Source organism: Halichoerus grypus, chromosome 5 (genome assembly GCF_964656455.1).
Source record: "Halichoerus grypus chromosome 5, mHalGry1.hap1.1, whole genome shotgun sequence".
In the NCBI taxonomy this organism is placed as follows: domain Eukaryota; kingdom Metazoa; phylum Chordata; class Mammalia; order Carnivora; family Phocidae; genus Halichoerus; species Halichoerus grypus.
The window spans coordinates 11923715-11930653 of NC_135716.1; the positions used below are offsets into that span (position 1 = coordinate 11923715).

General features: G+C 42.9%; 1 pseudogene; it reads right to left on the reverse strand.

The window, feature by feature from the left end:
• Nucleotides 1-5356: 5356 nt before the first annotated feature.
• Nucleotides 5357-6129, reverse strand: LOC118530824 (3-hydroxyacyl-CoA dehydrogenase type-2 pseudogene; annotated as a pseudogene).
• Between the last annotated feature and the right edge of the window lie 810 nt (nt 6130-6939).

Sequence of the window (6939 nt, forward strand, 5' to 3'; positions counted from 1 at the left end):
GTATCAGTCTGGGTTTGGTCAAGAAAATAAAACCACACACTAGAAGTTTTATAGGGTAAAGAGTTTAATGTAGGAATTAGGCGTACAGGAGTGTGGGAAGGATGTAGAAGTGAGGATCTGGAAGACTGTGCTGGAAGTTGGGAAAATCCATCACTGATGACTTTGGCCCTGGGTGGGCAGAGAAGTTGGAACTCATGGAGATGTTGAAGAGTCTGCCACCACCTGCAGAGTGGGAGCTTATGGGCAGGTCTGGAAAGTCACCGCCGTTGGCCACTAGGGTCCCTGGCTTCTGCTTCACTTCCGCCTTCCACATTTCCCATGAGTTCTTCTCTTTGGCACTCCTAGCTCTGAACTGCCTAGGAAGGAGATTCTAGAAAGTGCAGCTCATGCCTTAGAAGGGAGTGGTGGTGGGCTGACTGCTGACAGTCCATAATGCCTTCTTTTTATAGACTCAGCAGAACTTGATGGAACCTTGGCAAATAGGAAAGAAGTGATTATCTTATTTTAATTAGCATTTTTAAAAATTATGAGTGTGACTCATTTTTTCAAGTAATTATTGGTCACCTCTTTATTCAACAGATATTTCTGAACACATAAAATAAATCAGCCATAGTTCTGGGCTTTGGGGAAAACTTGATGAATAAGGCTGGCAGTTTCTGCTCTCATGAAACTTACATTCCAAGGCAGAGAGATTAGAAAAAGGAACAACTAAAGGAACAAGGTAATTTGAGATAGTAATAGATAATGTAAGGTAAAACTGTGGATGACTTTGAAATGGGCCAAAGAGATTACTGAATATCCTCTCAGGGAATCTGGGGTCTCTGGAGATTATTTGATACTATGGGGGTGGGGGTGGCATCTCTTTCTTCAACTAGGCCATTTTACAATTGTGTAGAGATAGAAGTTGTAGAAAACTGTAAGGAATGCAATTAATTCCTGTCCATAAAAATGCAGACGGTGTCTGCTGGAATGCATTTGATTATCACCCTGTCAGTATTGAGCATTTTTGTCAGTTTAACATCAGTTTATAAATCAATTTCAGCATTCCTTAGCTGAATATCCGCGTGTGGCACTTGGACTTCTCTTTTGAACTGGTTGTAACATTTCACTGGTTACCTTATGAGTTTTTGAGTTAAATAAAATCTGACACGTGTTCATTTTATATGTATATGAGTCATAATGACATCTTCTGTTAAAATGTATAACAGTTTGGAACAAATAAATGAACAAGATACTTTCTGATGGTAGTAAATATCGTCAAGAAAATGAGACAGGCATTTTTCCAGATGGTGACTTTGGGGACCATGGGAAGAGGCTGATTTGGATGGGGTAATCAGGAAAGGCCCTGTTGAGGAGGTGGCATTTGAGCTGAGACTTGAGTATCCATTCAACCATTCAAGGAGGTATCATGTGCAGGCAGGAGGGCAGAGTGTTCCAGGCAAAGGAAACAGATTGTGTAAATGTCCTGGGGCAGGGACAGGCTGTCATATTCAAGAAACCAATCGCAGTGAGGAAGGAGGTGAATGGTAGGAGGTGTGATCAAAGATGCTGGTGGGGGCCAGATTATGTTGGGCCTTTTAAGCTATGATGAGGATTTAGAGTTTTATTATAAGTACCATGAGAAATTATTGTGGTTTTACATGGTAGTTACGTAAAATGAAGTGAAGTGTCATTATTCGATTTCTGTTAGAGAATGGATTTGTGTATCTTCTTCTGTGAGTGTTGTTAAGTGTTCCATTCTCATTTACCTCCTCAAATTATTATTAAACTTGACATTTTAGTTCACTTATCAAGTCTTATTGTGAGTAAAAATATAATCTTATTTTAGTAATTGTAAACCAATATAATCATGAAAGTAACACATAACCATTGGAAAAACATTTGCAAAATTAAAGATGCACCAGGAAGAAATAAAAATATATTTAGCTTTTGGAAACATTTATATATATATATTTAGCTCATGTAAAAACTTCTAGAGTTTCTCAGCGTCTTGGCCACCTTGAACCAGCAAAGATAACTTACAAGACATCTTCTAAGCTAACTGATCTACTAACATTTAGTGATTTACAGTTTTCCTGTGGCATCTACTCATTGGGCAATAGCAGCTCATAGGTATGGTGTGTAAGCAGCAGGTGCCAGAGACACCTGAGGCTTTTGCCCCGAACCGAGTTCATTTCAGGGCAGACATCTGCTCTTCCTTCCTCTGAGAGACACTCACTGGGAAGGCTCTTCTGGCCTGGCAGTCCCAGGGGCAGGTGGTGATCTCCTACCCTGCCCCTTCCCTTCAAGGAATGTATCTGGGAAGAAACTAACCAGTGAAAGGTAACCTTGAACAAAGAAAGCAAGAGGAAATTCAGTGGAGATGCCCAGAGGCCTGTATGATAGGAAGCAGGATATAGGTATTCTTTTCCTGGTCTTTCTATGAAATAAAGGTCTATTACTTACTTAAAGATTGCTGTTTAAGTCACTGGAATTAGATGCCCCTACCCTCATGTTATAATGGATGAGAACGACCAATGGAAAAGGGACTGACCCTCTCACATTGAGATCTCTGGGGTCCACATTTCCATTAATGAATATGGCATGGAAAACAGTTCCAGGGGACATCTCTCTGGATGATCTTTGTCTGTAGAGGGACGATTTTTAGGCCAAGGGAAGACTTTAGCATTGAGGTAACTTGGGAATCATTGAAGTGTAATTGACAATGACCAGACCTTGTGGTCAGGACTGGAACATAATTACGAAGAGCTGTGACTTAACTACTATCCTAACATGGGGTTAAGAGCCTGGGAGTCAGGCAGACCTGAGCTGAAACCAGCTTTGCCACTTAGTGGTTGTATGATCTTGAGCAAGTTAATTAACTTATCTTTTGTGCTTAGCACAATAATAGAAGGACACAGTTTGCATGTACCCCAGGGAAAAGGAATGAAGTCCTCAGAAATTAGCAAGGTTCATGTAATCCTATCTAGGAGGGAGGAATCCAGAAGAGAGTAGGCAGGGACATTCCACAGGCTCCAGAGCGATGGGTTTTGTTGTGCTGGGGGCAGAATGAATTCTTCAGTTGGGACAAAATACTCAGAACTCTAGATACCATTCATTGTTATGATTAACCCTGTATCAAGCTACTTTCTTGTGACTAATTCAGTATTCTAGGGATTTTCACAGAGGTAAAAGTGAGTGTCTGGAGAGTTGACTCAGGTAATCTGGTCACTGGATCACCTTGCACAGGCTACATAATTTGAAGAGTCTCAGTTTTCCTATCTGTAATTTGGAAATTATATGTGTTTTCCAAAGTTGCTGTGAGAATTAAATGGAACACAGTAGATGTTTCTTAAATTCAGCTTCTTTTCCTTATCAGTGGATTGATTTGTTCAATGAACAATGCTGTCTAACAGACCCTGCACCATGTGCCTAGGGATACAGTCCCTACTTTGCTTCTTTCATGAAACATATTCTATAGGAAGATAAACTTTAAAAAAGTTATTCAAGCTGGTACAGCCACTCTGGAAAACAGTATGGAAGTTCCTCAAGACATTAAAAATAGAGCTACATTACGACTCAGAAATTGCACTCCTGGGTATTTACCCTAAAGATACAGATGTAGTGAAAAGAAGGGGCACGTGCACCCCACTGTTCATAGCAGCAATGTCCACAATAGCCAAAATGTGGAAGGAGCCAAGATGTCCTTCAACAGATGAATGGATAAAGAAGATGTGGTACATATATACAATGGAATATTACTCAGCCATTAGAAAGGATGAATACCCACCATTTGCATTGACATGGAACTGGAGGGGATTATGCTAAGTGAAAAGTCAAGCAGAGAAAGACAATTATTATATGGTTTCACTAATATGTGGAATATAAGGTGTAGCACAGAGGACCATAGGGGAAGGGAGGGAAAACTGAATGGGAAGAAATCAGAGAGGGAGACAAATCATGAGAAACCCTGGACTCCAGGAAACAAATTGAGGTTTGCAGAAGGGAGGGGGGTGGGGGATGGGGTAACTGGGTGATGGGCATTAAGGAGGGCACATGATCTGATGGGCACTGGGTGTTATGCGCAACTAATGAATCATTGAACACTACATCAAAAAGTAATGATGTACTATATCTTGGCTAATTGAACTTAATAAAAAATAAAAAGTTATTCAAAGAAATATATTAACAGATAATTTTGTAAGGGCTGTCAAAGAGAAAGGAACAGGTACATTGACAGATTCTATTTAGATTGGGGTTTGTGCAGAGATGGTCAGGTAAACCATTCTCTGAAAAATAGTAATGCTTTAAGCCGATGCTTGGTTGGTAATAGAAATTAACCAGATAAAAAGTTTTGTGAGTGGTGGAGACAGCATTTCAGGAATGGAAGACAGCATGTTCACAGACCCAAAGTGGGAAAAGACTTATTGGCCAGAGTGGAAGTGAGCCAGGAGACAGGTGTCTCTATAGGCTTGGAGGTTTAAATTCCATTATCCCCTCAATCACGTGTGCCATAAGCTTCTCTTCAAAGGTGTTCAGAGCCTAGAATCACAAAGTATTCCACCAAAGATGTCTGTCTTTCTCTTTGTCCATGCTTACTTCCTGAAAAATAGTGAATTGGCTTCTTGGGACATAGAACTTGAGTTGTTAAACCAGGATGATTGTATGTTCTGATTTGTCCAGGACAGTCAGTCCTGGTGTCTGCACATTATCCCCAAGTAATTATTCACAGCATGTCCTTTCGTTCTGAAGTTTGTCTTGTTTTGGGTGATTAATTACATGGTCATCTGACCCTTAACACATGGGATTTGGCCCCAGCCTGGGAGAACTCATTCATTGTGTTTCTGGTTGTCATTATGAGTGGGGTGATGTTCCTTTTTGTGATATTTCCCTTCTTCTTTGGTTGGTTGGGATTACATTGTATTGAAAGCTTTGAGAATGATACCTGGTTAGACAATGGCCATTAAGTAAAGAGTGGCAAGTATTATTGTTGTTGTGGTTGCCATAATCTTCTGTGGAAATGGTGATTTCTGCTGTTAGAAGGGTCCTGCAATATGGGAGAACCACAAATTGACCAGAATGTTTAACTCTTCTATAGGAGGAAAGGAAATAATTTTTGGATGCCTGCTCTAAGCCAGCCTCTGTGCTGGATACTCCTTATATGGTTCTTTTCAACAGTGTATTTAGATCTGTGTTTCTTTTGTTTGTTTGTACCTTTTTTTTGTGTGTGTGTGTGAAAAATAGGGACTTTATTAGGCACAGAGTGTGACTGTTGGGCAGAATTACAAAATGGCTACTGGACTTCCTCCCAAGCTGCAGTGCAGTACTCCAGGGGAAGGAGGAGCAGAGGAACATTTGTTTTCTCTGTCCTCCGCCTTCAAGGCTGCATGCGGATGGCCCCACCCAGCCTCATGACCTCTCCATTGATGAGTGGGTTCTCGATGAGGGCTTAAATCAGATAAGCATACTCAGCAGGGTCACCCAGGTGGCTGGGGAAGGACACCTGGCTGGCCAAGAAGTTGCACACTTTTCTGGGAGGCTGGTCAGCAGCAGGGTGCCAAATAGGCCTGGAGCAGTGGCCATCACTGGGAATCCCAGGGGAGCTCAATGCCGAGCAATGGGCAGTGTCATGCCCACTATGACCCCCTTGGAAGCAGAGTAAGCAGCTTGTCCAGCCTGGCCCTCAAATGCAGCCAGTTCTGGCAGTGTTGATGATGACCCCACATTGGCCTCCCTGGTCTGGTTGATTCTGGCCCATCTCACCAGCCACTAGGTGGATCACATTGAAGGCGCCTATGAGATTACATTGAGAACTTTGCTGGAAGTCCTTCAAGGTATGGACCTGATTCTTCTTGAAGTCGTATGTCTTAATGGCCACTGCAATGCCTGCACAGTTGACTGCCACATCCACGTGGCCAACTTTCCTTTTGCTAGAGTCAGGGCTGCTTGCACGGCCTTCTTGGAGGTCACGTCAGCTGGGGCGAAGGCACAGTGCTTCCCTAACTTCTTGGCTTGGGCCTTCCCATCGGAGTTGGGCGGGTTCAAAAGCAAAGCAGTGGCCCCTCGCCCCACCAGCTGCTCCACCATGGCCAGACCTGAACTGGAGGCTCCTCTGGTTATTAGAGCCACCAGGTCCTCATGTTCTGACATGCCACAGCCATCTTTAAATCTGTGCTTCTAGACATGGTTTTTTCTCCTCTTGCTTGTAATTCTGGCTCCAACCCTTATTGATGGGTGACTTCAGGCCGATCACTGACCTTGGTGGACCTCAATTTTCTCTTTTGGAGGAGCTTGTTTAAAATGGGAGTTCACATTCAGTTAAGGTGATCAGAGAGTAAGCTCAGAATGGGACTGTAAGGAAAGGTGTGATTGTATTGTTATCTTTTGTCGTCTGAAGAAAGAGGGCTTCTAGAGCAGGCTTTGCGATCATGCCCCTGAGACACCATCGATACCTCCAGTGTGCTGCTTTGTAACCATGGGTACGACACCCACACCACCTCTGCTCATGCATCACGGCTGGGCTGGGGGCTTGACCACAGCCCATAGCACCACTGGACTCTGGTTTAGCATTCGGGATTCAGAAGTTGGGCAAGATGAGAAGTGGTTTTTCTGCTGGCTGCCGTTTTTGCTTTGTCTTCTCTCTTTAGCACATGACAGGATCTGGCAGAGGTAGTGGTCAGGGGAGTCTGAGGGGGGAAGTAACCTTTTCTCTCATTGGGGGAGATTTGTTCCATTGAAACATGAAGTGCAACTTCGCACGGCTGGGCCCTAGCTGGCCTGCAAAGGTCAGTGTGTTAGCAAACAAAAGTGTTCTTATGTTTTTGTCAATGAAAATTCAGTAAACCGCAGGAAGAGATGACAGTACCTTTCCCACTTCATTCACATGAATGATAATGAACTCCATTGTAGAGCAAGCCTTTGGGCATTATCTGATGCTATTTCTGCTGGCCAGAATTTGCA